The 14,798-nt window shown below is 39.1% G+C and overlaps 2 pseudogenes; one reads left to right on the forward strand and one right to left on the reverse strand.

Moving 5' to 3' along the window:
• Positions 1-9,152: 9,152 nt before the first annotated feature.
• On the reverse strand, positions 9,153-9,677 carry LOC103728899 (annotated as a pseudogene).
• A 3,004-nt stretch (positions 9,678-12,681) lies between these two features.
• On the forward strand, positions 12,682-12,833 carry LOC115069231 (annotated as a pseudogene).
• Positions 12,834-14,798: the final 1,965 nt, after the last annotated feature.

A 14,798-nucleotide genomic window follows, 5' to 3' on the forward strand; every position in this document is an offset into this window, starting at 1 on the left:
TTTAAATGCTTTTCTAATTGATTTGTATGAGCTATTTGAACATTAATGAAGTTTTATTTTTGTGTTTTTGTAGTAAATACTCTACGGGATTTTTACATTCCAGTTTTTCACTGGTGGTGACATTTACAATACGCATGCATTCAAACACCCCATAAAATTTCTTTACAATTTCTTTCAGGATTCAGAAGACTTACCCTCACATTATTTAATGGCTCACCTCTATGGTTGAATACTTTTCTGATGCATTTTCACATCTGGTGATGTGATGGAGAGCTCAGTCTTTGCATAAGTCAATATTACATGATTGTGGCAAAAGGACATGTAAGTGACTAAGACTGGTTTGTAGTAAATTTGCAGCTCTAAACTGGACCCTTGCTGGGTAATTGCTGTCATCTACAAATTTTCTCTCTCTACTTCCCATCTTTTCCAAGTCGAGCCCCTCTTTGCATTAAAGGCGTGGCAATCTTCCTTATGTAAATATCTGATTTTCTTACTTCACAGATGGAATCTGTCCCATCAGTTTTCTCATACATAATCACAGCAGAGCATCCTGGCCGCTGACTTCTAGTCGTCATGCTGCTCCAGTCTCCCAGCTGGCCTGGCCTCATTTTCTCATCCCCACTTCAACACTGTATATTCTTGCTCCTGATGGTCTCTCTACTCAAGAGTCACTTTTTATTCACTCTTTCTGAACTAAACCAGACAGCATCTTCCCCAGAATGCAATTCTATTTCATAAGTAGAAATGTATCTTAAAACAGTATGTTGACGTGGAGTTACAAATCACAAAATTTTAGAATGTCAGATACACATGTGATGTTGAAAAATTAGTGGATTGCAAACTATGCCCAGGTGCCCCTTGGTGCTTCAGGGTCCTTTCTAAAGATGTTGAAGATGGTCAAGCAGATTGGTCAGTGTTTCTAGAGCTAACGCTATGTCAAATAGATCAATATAGTTTTTTACTATCTAATGTTATTGAGTACACATACACACCACAAACACATGCATATATGTATGTATATATTGCATCTTATTTAATTAAATTTCTGACTAAATGTAATTGTTATCTCATAAATAAAGAAATTGGAAACTAGAGAAGTCAAGAAACATGGACAATGCCACATAGCCTGCCAGCATCCTTTCCAGACCAGTGTTTTCTACACTACAGAGCACAGCTGTAAAAATGCTATCTTCTCTAGACCAATGATCTTTTTCATGCATATATTGTTCATGGGATAATTTTGCAGCCCACGTCCACCTTGTTAACATCTTAAATTGTGGGTGTAGAACGGCTCAATGGCAGTTCTTACCTACGTTTATATATTCCAAAGCAACGTTGAATGCATTCTGAGCATTTGTCACTCTATGAGACCCATTTTCAAAGATTCCCAAGGACTCTGAGATAGTCCAAGCATGTGTTTATTGGCTACACACCTGTAAATCCTGATTACTAATATGGGTTTTAGCCATAACTATCTCTTACTGTTTCATGGCTTGATAATCAGCATATTTTCATGAGTTGCTCAGTAATAGCTTGAGTCTAAAAGATGATGCGATTACTCTTTAGAGTGCTCTGGAACTGCTAGCTATTGGTTTGCTGAATGAACTGGAAAGCTTCTCTATTTGGAAGTGAGCGCACGGAATCAAAACACTGATTGAGCATCTTTGAAGTGCCAAACCTACTGTAAGTTTCAGGCTCATTATCACTGCCTATCAGAAACTCATATCCAAGTAAAAAAAGAAGATGCCCATGCTAACACAAACAATTCAGAGTAAAACATACAATTAAAATGAAATTCACAGTGTGTGCCTGAATCAGTTAATGTAGGAGATGAATTTAGATGCCAGTGTTTATTTTCTAGAACACAAAATACAATGTCATCCCATCTATAGGGAATGGTATTACAAAGACATGCACATTCTTTATTTAATCACTCTTTTCCCTAATACCCAACTTTCTGTCAGAAATTGAGTTTGCACTTAGACACCACAAATCTTTCTTACTGCCCAAAGTGAGGGTATGTGAGGATAAAATTAAAAGTTAACTTCTGAGTTGCATTTCCATTGTAGCTCTCACTACTCTCTGTGCATTCCTTCTTTTTCTTTGTTGACACAGGGTTTGTGTAGTCTTGGCTTGCCTCAGACTCACAGAGATCTACCTGTCTCTGCCTTCCAAGTGCCAGATTAAGTGTGTGCACCCCCATGACCCACAAGTGCATTCCTTTATAAGGCATTTTAAATGTCACTGATGGACAATGTCAATACATTTTGTGGTCCTGAAATTTACAACAGTCCTCTATCAATTTATCTATTGATGTGAACTGGAGGACATTATATTAAATGAAATACAACAGAGACAGATACTCAGTAGGTTATAATTCATATGTAGACATTTTATAAATTTAATCCTAATATGCAACTCTGATAGCTGGAGGCTGGGAAAGGGAGAAGGAAATCATTGGCGATCAGATAAGGAGTGTCAACACTATTAAATAGACATAGTAAGTTCTAGTATTCTATAAAACAGTTTATATGGGGAGAGGGCTAGAGATCACAAACACTTGTATACAGAACAATTAAGAGAAAGGAGCTCAAAGCCTCCAAAATGATGAGAATATAAATATTACTTTGATTTGATTATCATGTTTTATATATATCCAATATATCACTTATTGTGTTGTCCCTCATAAATTTATAGAATTAAGGAGAAATGGGGGAAGGAAGAAGAAAAAGAGTGAGAGAGGAAGTGAATTTGATCAGCTCAGTATTTCCACGTATGAAAATATAACGAAATCCCTTTTGTTGTATAATGAATTCACATTAGTGAAAAATGAAAAAAGTAAATAAAAATCTATGTCAGTTCTATAGAAAGGGAAGAAGTAATTTAAGTTAATTCTTTTAATGACAAAGGCTTGCAAAAGTCTTATAGAGTCATTGCAGGCCAATCAGTGAGAGAGTTGGACAGTGCCAGAGGATGCAGGTTTTACATGCCAGGGAAGGCAGGGCGATACATCTGGATGACAGCAAGGCTCACTGTGAAGGCAGCTCATTGGGGAACATCACACCTTCTCCTATCTCAAACATCTCTCTGAAGTGACGGAGACCGTGGCAAAAGAGACACAGTAGCAGTTTCCGAGGAATAATAATCACACTTTTGGCCTTCACTTGTAAAGCAAAGAGGAAAGTAAATTAAAGTCTCTGAAGGGGAGAGGCTGGAAAGATGCCTCAGTGGTTTAGAGTGTATTCCACTGTGGCTCACTACCACTTGTAACTCTAGCTCCATGATGCCCCTGACCTCCATAGGCACTGCACTTATGCACATATAACCCCACATAGACACACATACACATAACTAAAAATAAGACAAATCTTTTAAAAAGTGAAATAAAAGATCAAGGGAAGATATAAACCCAGAACAAAAATTTAAAATCTCTAAAACAAAGTTTCTTGGTCTATTTTGTACTGCTCTAAGTTAATTCCTGAGATTGGATGATTTATGAAGAAGAGAAGCTTCTTTCCCACCATCTGGAGACTGGGAAGTTCAAGATCAAAGCAAAGAATCTGCAGACAGGTTCCGTGTTGGCTTATGACATGGTAGAAGGTGAGAGACTGGGAAAGGGAAATAGTAGGCAGTCCTTGTCTTTTTTATAGAGTCACCAATCCCACCAATGAGTCTGGCACACTCATGACCTAACAAACTCTTCAAGGCCATGCCTCTTAGCAATAGCAATTAAAATTCAACAGCAGTTTTGGAGACGACAATCTTCAAACTGTAGCATGAAAACTAAACAAGAATGATAATAAAAGACATGAAAATTATAGCCAGGTATGGTGGCACACACCTGTAGCCCCAGCACTTGGGAGGCAGAGGCAGGTGGATCTCTGTGAGTTCAAGGCCAGTCTGGTCTACGTAGTGAGTTCCAGGACACCTGGGGCTTCAGGTACCCTGCTTCAAAAAGAAAAAAAAAAAAAAAAAGACATGAGGATCTTAAAGGCAGCAGGATAGCAAATCACATCTATAAACTTCACAGAGTGAAACTTTCCAGTAATGAATTCTATAAACTCCTAGCTCTGTGGGACTTCACCCCCTCCCTCCTATTTAAACAGGAGATTGGAGGTTTACTGGCTTGCAGTAAAGTTGAGTCCTCGTGGTTCCCAAGGTGCTTGCCAAAGAGTTTCAACTGTCATTATTTCACTCTTAATAGATGAAATTGGTCAGGAGAGGGAAAGTGAGGAAGGATTTGATTTACTGTTGCCCTTGTTCCAAAGTGTCCTTGGCAATCTGTTTTAGGATGCTCTTCAAATCGCCACAGAAACATCTGCCAAACATTCTACTTAGGGTGAAAGCTCAGTTGGTTTTTATGTGCTGCTAGATCAATGGCCTATCTCTCCAGACTGTAAAGTGGGTTTAAACTTTGCTGGAAACTTAGTAAAGGAAAAAGTAAGAAGCTCATATCAGGGCTGGTTGCAGAAAAGCCAACACCTGCTACTTGGACCTTTTTAAATTAATAATGTCTGGTTAAGGGAAAATGTCAAGGGCTTTTCAAATCTGCATCAATTTGAATAAAACCACAGTTATACAACTTGCCAAGAGTCAAAACACTTTTGAGGGACATCAGAACAGATTTTTTTCCTTGCAGAGATTGGCGTAAAAGCAAGATCTCAGAGATCGTAATCTGAAGTAATCTGCCCAAGCCCAAACTCGAATTAAACTCATATTCCAGAAGATAAAACATTTGCTGAATTAGAGGATATAATTTGATAGATAACGCTATCTCTCACCTTCATAAATATTTTATCAAGGCATAAAAGCATTCACTCTTCTACTCCTGATAGAGACATAGATATCAAGTAAAGTAATTTTTATTTAACATGCTGTTCCAGATAAATATTTATTTTTAAAAATGCACTCTCTGTAATATGCTTTCCAGTAAAAGAATTTTATAAATTTAGAAACAAAAAGATTTCTTAACTTTTCACAAATGACCAACACAATTATAAATGGATGCAACATGAAATGTTAAATTGGAAAATAAAGTTTATATGTTTATTTTTGCTCTAGAAGGTACATTTACATGACAAAAGCTTTCTCTATGATTTCTAGTCACTACTGGTTTGATAATTAGGGATCAAGCAGATTGAGTGTTCTAGTTCGTTTCTCCATTGCTATGACAAAACACTTTGGCCACTACCAATTTGGGGAGGAAAGGGTTTATTTGTCTTACATCTCCCAGGTCACAGTTCATCAGGGAGCCCAAGGTAGGAACTCAGGGCAGGAACCTGGAGTCAGGAGTTGGATTGCAGACCCTGGAAGACCACTGCTCACTGACATGCTCCCTGGCCCCTGCTCAGCCTGCTTTCTTATGCAACACAGGCCCAACTGCCCAGGCGTGGTACCATCCACAGTGGGCTGGGCCCTCCCACATCACTCATCAAGAAGATGCCCCTCAGACATGGCCACAGGCCAGTCCAATAGAGGCAATTCCCCAGCTGAGGCTCCCTCAACCCAGGTGTGTCAAGTTGACACTAAAGCTATCCAGCAAAATTGACCCCTTGTCAGCTTGTCAACTTGACACACAAATGTATCACTATTAAACTATAATCTTTCCAATTCTTGTTCCCAAGATATGATGTTAACATTAATATCACAACATAAGGCAGTACAACCTTAAAAACGCCACAGCCCTTAAAAAATCCAAACACTTAAAAGTCCATAGTCTCTTTTAAGTCTCTTAACTGTGGGTGGGCTTCTGTAAAGTCCGAAACAAGTACTGTCTTATTTCAAAGGGAAGAATCGGGCACACCTAAGCAAAACCAAAGTCCAGCAAAGTAGCTCAAGGCTGGACATCTGGGATTCACTCATGATCTTCTGGACTCCATAGGGTTCTGGCAGGTCCACTTCTCTGACTCTGCCATCCACAGCACACACAGCTCATCTCACAGATCCAAGCCCGCTCCATTCCATACCTACTGCTGTCCTTGGTGGTCATTCCATGGTCCTGGCATGTCCAAAAAGCTGGGGTCTCCACTGAAACTGAGGCTGCACCCTCATCAATGGCCTATTTTGGCCTCTCAGGGTGAAATGCCTCAGATTGTCTATATGACCCCTTCAGTTCTGGTATATTCAGTGCAACTGAAGCTGCACTTTTGCCTATGGCCTTTCCTGGCCTCTCAGAGTGCCAAGCTTCAGCTGCTCTCTGTGACCCTTTCATGCTTCCAACACCAGAACCATGCAGGAGACTCTTACACATTACCAGGTCCTGCTTCCAGCTTCAGATAAAGGCCAGGGTCCCCTTTGTGTGCTGACCCTGAGGAAATACTTCCCAGAGGATTTCACCCCAGTAATGCTGGTCTCTTGTTACTTAGTGCTGATTTTTCAGCCCCAGGTAACCAGCATCAATTGTCCAAATAAAGCAAAGGTTTTACTTCAAGTTCTGGTCTCTTCTTAATCATATCTGATTCTTCAGCCCCAGCTGACCAGAACCCACAGATTCTCAATTCAAAATATCACACAAACAGCCCCGATGGGTCTGTCACAGCAATACCCCAACTCTCTGGTACCAATTTCTGTCTTAGTTTGTTCCTTCATTGCTATGACAAAACAGCCTGACCACTACCAACTTGGGGAGAAAAGATTTATTTGTCTTGCATCTCTCAGGTCGCAGTTCATCAGGGAGCCCAAGGTAGGAACTCGGGCCAGGAACCTGGAGTCAGGAGTTGGAGCACAGGCCCAGAAGATCACTGCTTACTGACTTGCTCAGCCTGCTTTTTCTTATGCTACATAGGCTCACCTGCCCAGGGGTGGCACCACCCACAGAGGCTGGGCCCTCCCACATCACTCCTCAAGAAGATGCCCCTCAGACATGGCCACAGGCCAGTCCAATAGAGGCAGTTCCCCAACTGAAGCTAACCCAGCTGTATCAAGCTGACCCTAAAGCTATCCAGCACATTGAGCTTATGATCAGTTCATGAAGTCTTGGTTACTGAAAGGTAAGCATTGAGGTTTATGAGTCCAATGAACAGTATTCTCATTTCTGGTCTTGATGAAGTGTTAAATAGTGTGGACATCATTAAATAGATCTTACATTAATAAAGGTAAGTAGAAATGAGCAATGAAATTTTTTAAAAGTAAGATTCCCTTACTGTTAAGCAGTAGTCATTTGGGTTAGGCTCAAAAATTAAATTTTGTTTCATATCTTGAGTCATTAAATTTGCCTACCAATCACTCCTCCTAGGTAATAATAGACTGTTGGTGTTAACAGACTCTTAAGTCAATCATCAACCCGAGTAAGGGATAAACTAAGAAATTTTTCTGACAAGGACTTGGTGGTCTACTTTCTTACCCATCTCTAAGGAGAGAGGCATTTAATGTAACTCTCCAGACTATACATAGGCTGCTTGTGCTAATCTGTGGAGCTCTCCCTTTAGAACTAGCAACACTAACTGCTTAGGCTAACAGGTCTTTTCTGGAACACAAGGAAGGAATGAAAGGAAATATTTCATTAGTATCAGCTTGCTTCTTCCTCCCTTACTGCAATAACCTAGACACGTGATTCCTCCTTTGCCCTGAATGGCAGAATCAAGGGAGCTTCCAAGGAACTCAGAAGCTCCCCCTGCCCAGGACCACTCTGTGCTGTGATGTAGGGAGAGCGTAAACCACCCTAAACCACAACCATTTCTAGCACTGAAATCACTACCTTCCATGACTCACCCACTTTGCCATGGGCTGCAAGTTGATTATATGCTTTTTATCTATGAAGTAGGTATTGCCAAGATCCCCACTCTAACTGAAGAAACCAAGGTACAGAGTAATTAAGTCCATACCACGAGGTAAATGACAAAGCCAGAATTTTGACATGGAAAGCAAGATGTCACAGTATTCACTTTTAATCCCAACACCTTGCTGACATTCTTATTTATATTGTGATAGAATTGGTTTTTGAAATGCATCTCTAAAGACCAGAGCCAAGGGATTTGCTATATTTTAGCTTATTTTTTCAAAGCGTTAATCTATTATCATTATATGCAGGGTTTTCAATTGCATGGAGAATTAGATTGAGTGGGATGGAATGCAAGATGTTGAATGTGCCTTTTATGTCATCAGTACTTCTCACTTTCTACTTTAGCTTTGTTTCTGTGCTTCACCGTCATTAACTTCGTATCTTTTTCTATTCGTGTACCGTATGTGCCCTTCAGCTCTCCTTCACTTCTGGTTATGTTTTCTAGTAGTTTTTTTATTCCCCACCCTGAATTCTCTTCACCAATACCAACCTCCAGGACAGGGTTTAGCTTGTAGAACTAATCTTAAATTTTTTAAAGATTGTGTTTATTCATTGTGTGTGTGTGTGTGTGTGTGTGTGTGTGTGTGTGTGAGTGTAGGTTCCCTGAAGCTAGAGTTACAGGCAGTTGTTAGCTACCCAATGAGGGTGCTGGGAACTGAACTCTGAACCTCTGGGTGAACAGAAAACATTCTTAAATGTATCTCTCGGTCCCACTAATTTTAATGTAATTAAAGCATAGTAAAGCCTAATGATGATATTTTCATTAGCTATCCTGGAAGAACATCTTAAAATTTGAATGAGGGTGTATGGGGGAAGTATGGGGATTTAAAATGTGGCACTAAACTAGAAATTTTTTGTAGTTATTTAAAAATCATTTTCATTTATCAGTGAAATTGACTTGTCTTAGAAAATCACACCCAAGCCAAATAGTTATTTGAAATTTTCCAAATTTTAAAAACTTTATTATCTCATACTTTACTCTAAAATATCTTGTCCTTAGTTATAAAAGGTAGAAATAAGGAATTTTTCATTTCAAAAGTGTTAGATGAGTCTAAATTTTTAGACTCACATGAAATAAGGATTTCCAAGTGATCATTTTGAAGGAAGATGCTGGAGCAAAACCCCAGAGTGGGGCATATGGCTCTGTATGCTTTAGCATAAGACCTCACTGAAGCCACAGTATAACCCTGTGGCATACAGTATGATAATTTTACACATGGAGAAAATATAGGCTTAGAGATGCTCATGATTCACCCAAGTCTGCACACTTAGCAGGCTGAGCAATGAAGGTTTAATCCATATCTGTATGTTTCAAAACCGTAGGCACTTTCATATGACTTGGTGACAGCAACATGTCTCCTCATATCACACATCAATGCCACAAATTAGGTGTAGGAATTGGTTGGTCTCCCCGCCCCCAACCCAATGATCCAAACGAAGTGAATCCTGTATCAAATGAAAAGAATCCACCCCCAAGTGACTGAAATCCACTGAAGGCAGAGAAAGAGGAGCTTCTCCTGGCTTCTTCATCCTTGGGACCCTTGGTTCTCAAACAAGTCATCAAATGGGTCTTCAAAGAAGTCGAATGAAAACTGGTTCCTTTCATCAAAAAATTACCTGAAGACATTGTTTGGTTTGCCGAATGTGAAGCCAAACTCCAAGGAGCTGTCAAAGTGACTCCCTCCTTCTCCTCCTTCACCATCTAATCCTGCTTGTCCCATTTTAGCATCTGATAACACCTCTTATGCCTCATCTATTTGTGTGAATTTTCTTTCTCCATCTTTATTCTCAGGATTTTTGTCCAGGAGCCACTTAAATGCTTGTTTCAGATATACTTTTTAATATCCTCAAGTGAGGCTTGTCTCTGCATGCCTAGAACTTCATAGCAATCTACCATATTTTAACAGATGGTGAAACAGGTCTCATGACACAATGGGCAGTCTGCAGGGGAAGGGGCAGCCAGATTCCCCCGAAGTTGGGGCAGGGCTGTAATGGTGGTGATGGTGACTGACACTTTCCTTTCTCTCCTTTTCTCCCTTAATTTTTGTTTTTAAAGCCTTATCTATTACAATCCATGCCTACCAAGTGATCCTGGGTGTGGGTCCATACGTTAAAGCCTGGTCTACCTACTAGGCATCACATCAGTAAAGAAAACTGACTCTTCCTCTCCCAGCATCCATCTGCTTTCAGTGGATCATCAGCTAGGATTGGGGCTTTTCATCTACCTCCACTATCCATGCTGGGCCCATCTGGCTTGAGTCTGCACAAATCCTGGGCATGATGCCATAAGTGCTGTGGGTTCATATGTACAACAAGCCTATGGTGTCCTGACAACCCCGTTTCCTTGTGTTCATCTACCACCCCTGGCTCTTTCAATCTTTCTGCCCCATCTTCTGAAATGGTCGCTGAGGCTTCAGAGGAGAAGGCACAATATATTACATGTGCTGCATTTACATCTGAGCACTGACTGGATCTCTTATTTTTTGAATGTTGACGATTTGTGGGATTCTGCATTATTCGTCGTCTACTGCTGTGTTAATCACCTTCTCTGGTAGGAGTTGTGAGATGTACTAATCTATGGGTATAACACGAGTCACTGTGAGTCAGTATACTATTATATATATTTAACAGAATGACAGTAGTAGGTTCTCCCCTGTGGGGTTTGATTTGTCTAGACATAAGTTCTTGCCCTAATAACAATTTCAGGAATGACTCCCTGTTGTGAAGTGGACCTTAAATCGAATTACAAGTTGATTACTTACTACAATAATATTCATGCAACTACTGCACCATTGAACACATTTCTGTGAAGTCAGGTGACACTGTTGCTCAGAAGGTTCACAGCTGGGCAAGGTTAATGGTTACCTTTCTGTCAGTAACATGTGTAGCACCTTCTAGTAGTATGAAAGTCAACCATCAGAGATGTAGCTTTAAGGTCAGTACCAGCAAATGAAAAGTCCAATGCCAGGAATGGGCTGTTTTGGAGCTGTTGAGAGTTCCATAGATCCCCAAACAATGCTCACTATTGCAATTGGTTAGTGACAAGAACTGAGTGGTCAAATCTATTTCTGAAAGCAACATATCTGAGTCATAGGACAGACAAGGAGAAATTAAATTTCCTTCTCAGTTTCTCCCTTAACTCACCGTTTTCAGTAGTGTATTGTTTAGTTTTCACGAGTTCGTGTACTTTTTCCATGTTTTTTCCCCATATTTTGTTGATATTCAGGTTTACTCATCTGTGGTAAGACAGAATACAGGATGTTTCTTCAATTTTCTAAATTTTGTTGAGGCTTTCTTTGTGCCCTAACATGTGATTGATTTGAACAAAGTTCATGGACTGCTGAGAAGAAAGCTTATGTGGCTCTTGCTGTTCTTGGATTAGTCACATTGGGTTGCTTTAAGATACTGATTTTAAATACTCTGGATCAGGATGCTTGAGTCGTCTCTGGACCCTGGAGTTCAGAAAGGGGGCATATGATCTCTGTGAAAAACTAAGCTTAGCTGTCTTTGGTCTCTTATTGTAATGGTTCAAACATGTCACTTGCATCCTTTGTTGTTGATTGTATGTATATATAATTTTCATACATATCATTGATGTTTATATCTACATTAATATTCATTATAATTGTTCTTATTCATTTCAGTCCTGGGATAAAGCTTTCAGTATAAAGAAGAAGAATTTTATTATCATAAGAAAAGAAATCCCAAAGCTCTAAGGTGAGAAAAGTTATGCCAGTTTTGGTCATTTATCTCAATTGGCATGATATTCAGATGTTATAGATCCTAATGGATGTTTGTGAAAAGTATATATAATAGACAAGATGACCAAATAATGATATTCAATTAGCCAAAATTGTGTGTCAGTATAATAATATAGTTTAATATACATATTAATATAATTGTACCTAGGAAAATACTAGAAGGAAATATATTGAAATAGTAATGATGATTGATTAATTTTGAACACCTTTCCATTTTTATTTATAAAGAAATGTAAATAGCATATTTTTAAAATTTTGTGTATGTGTTCGTATGTGGCAGTGTGGGCTGGTTGGGCCTGTGTGTGGAGGCTATAGGATGATGCCAGATGTCTTTTCTTGATCATTCTCCACCTTTACTTTTGGAGACAGGGTCTCTCACTGAACTGAAGTTTAACATTTGAATAGGCTGACTGGCCAATGACCTTCAGGTATCCACTTGTGTCTGCCCTCCACCATGGCTGAGATTACACACATGCCACTATGCCAGACTTTTTAAGTGAGTACTTGGGATTCAAACACAGGTCCTTGTGCTTATGCAGCACATACTTTAACCACTAAGTCATTTCCCCAGCCCAGTAGATGTTAATTTTGAAATAAAAATATTTAATTTAAGAGTATTTTATATCCATCATCACTTTGAAATCTGATACCCACACCAAGAAATACCACCAATGACATAACACCAGATGTATAGGTCATATTGCCAAAACAAGAACAACAGGGGTAACTAAGACAGTATATTTCCTCCAGAAATTAGAAGATCTATTGTAATGTTTACTGAGGAAGACAATGTAGCTGATGCATACAATATTGATTCAAAATACAATCATAAATATGTTCATGGAACTTGAGGACAGGAATGAAAAAGACTAAATGAAGATTAGGGCATCATAAACAGCTGAGTAAAATGAATAAATTTAAGATATGAAATTACAATACAATGAAGAGATATAATTTCTGAAGAAAAGCCAAACTGAAATAAAACTTGAAATGAAAAATCCAGGAAGCCAGACAAAAAACTCACAGGAAAGCTTCACCATTAAAGTGGGTCAAGTTGAAGAGAGATTTTCTGATATCAATGACTAGGTAAGGAATATTGAACACTCAAGAAAATGTTAAACTTAAAATAACCCTGGAAGTATACTGACCTGGCAAGGGAGACACCATGATCAGGAAGGAGGTTGTCCCAGGGTGAGGCTCATCCATGTGCTGACCCCTGATATTTCCCCAAATGTGGGAAACTTGACTTCATAATTTGTGATAGTAGGGGACTGCGTTCACACTTTCCCCTTAAAAAATACAATACTGGAAGTGAACATGCATGACTTCTGAGATAATATTTTTAAAAAACTAAGAATCATAGATATATAAGAAGAAAAATAAACACAAGTCAAAGGCACAGAAAATATTTTTAAAGAAATCACATAATTTCTCAACCTAAGGGAAGAGATACAATCAAGGTGCAAGAGGTATGGAGTACACTAAATAGGCAGTACCAGGAAAGAAACTCCCCATGTCATATAATAATGAAAATACTAAATATACAGAACAAAGAAAAGATATTGAAAACTGAGAAAGAACACATATAAAATCAAGCCCATCAGAATGCAGATAGTAAATACAGAAGAGACCAAAAGGATTTATAGAAAAGCTTATATCAATATTCTACAAGAGATGAAAGAACACAGGTTCCAGCCCAGACTACTATACCCAGCAAAACTATCAATTGTATTTGAAGGAGAAAGAAAATTTTCAAGGATAGAAACTTATTTCTGAAACTTAGGTCCACTAAGCCAGCACTACAGATAATATCAGAAGGAATGCTTTTGTCTGAAGAGAAAAGTGCATACATACGTGAAGGCATAAAGAATAAATACAAAATTTAATAAAAAGTTAAAAAAAGGATGTCTAAGGGGTTGGAGAGATGACTCAGTGGTTAAGAGTACTGACTGCTCTTGCAGATGACCTAGGTTCAATTCCCAGCACCCACATGGCAGCTAACAACCATTCATAACTCCAGTTCCAGGGGATCCAATGCCCTCTTCTGACCTCCATAGACATTGCATGACAAACATGCACTTATAGGTGCAGACAGTAAACTCACACACATGAAAAAATAAAATAAAATAAAAGATGTCTAAGAAAACTATGCCACCACAACATACCAGGAATAATAAACATTAGTCAATAATAACTGTCAATATTAATGGTCTCAATTCCCCAATACTAACAGATTGGATTAGAAAATAGGATCATTATTTTCTTCCTCCAAGATACACACCCAACAAAAAATAAAATATAGATCAATCTCTCTGATGAACATAGATGCAAAAATTCCCAATAAAATACTTGCAAACCAAATGCAAGAATATATGGAAAGGTTTATCCACTATGATCAAATCACTTTAATTCTAAAGATCCAGAGATAGTTCAACATGTAAATAAAAAATGTAATCCCACATAAACAGACTCAAGGATAGAAACCACATGGTCATCTCATTAGATTCAGAAAATACCTTTGACAAAATCCAACATCACTTCATGATAAAAGTTCTGGAGTTCTAGGGATACAGAGACATATCTAAATATAATAAAGGCAAAATATAACAAGCCCACAGACAACATCATAGAAAAGCTCGAAAGTGTATCTGTGGTCACCACCAGTGGCAGCCGTGCTTCTCTTCTCGTGGGTGCCACTCCTTTGTTCTCACAGGCATCGAGGCTGCTTCTCTGCTTGCCCTGGGCTGAGGCCACTCTTCTGCCTGCCCTGGGCTGAGGCTGCTCTTCTACTCACCTGGTGCTGAGGCAGCTCTTTTGCTTGCCCTGTGCTGCCTCCTGTCGTCGCTGCTTCTGCCCAGTCCTGGACCCCAGGGCTGGTGATGAGACTGTGTCAGCAGAGCCACATTCAGACACAGGAGACCAGGTTCAGTGACACAGGTCTGCTTTATTGCAAGAAGGCACAAGCTTATAGGAGTAGTGGTCCAATCACAGCACAGCAAGTAGGATACCTCATTAGCAAAACAGATTTAGCGTCTTATCACAGTACAGCAAGTAAGATACCTTATTAGCATCATCCTATTAGCATAACAGACTTAATGTCCTATCACAGAATAGAGGGTACGATGCCTCATTAGCATACTGGGTTTCAGATTACAGAGCCAGGATTCCTGACCCTGACAGTTGCAATATCACCCTAGACTCAAGCTTATCTGCCACATATATCCACTAAAATCAGCAATAACACAAAAATGGTCAAT

Source organism: Nannospalax galili, unplaced genomic scaffold (assembly GCF_000622305.1).
Source record: "Nannospalax galili isolate Female #2095 unplaced genomic scaffold, S.galili_v1.0 scaffold271, whole genome shotgun sequence".
Lineage (NCBI taxonomy): Eukaryota > Metazoa > Chordata > Mammalia > Rodentia > Spalacidae > Nannospalax > Nannospalax galili.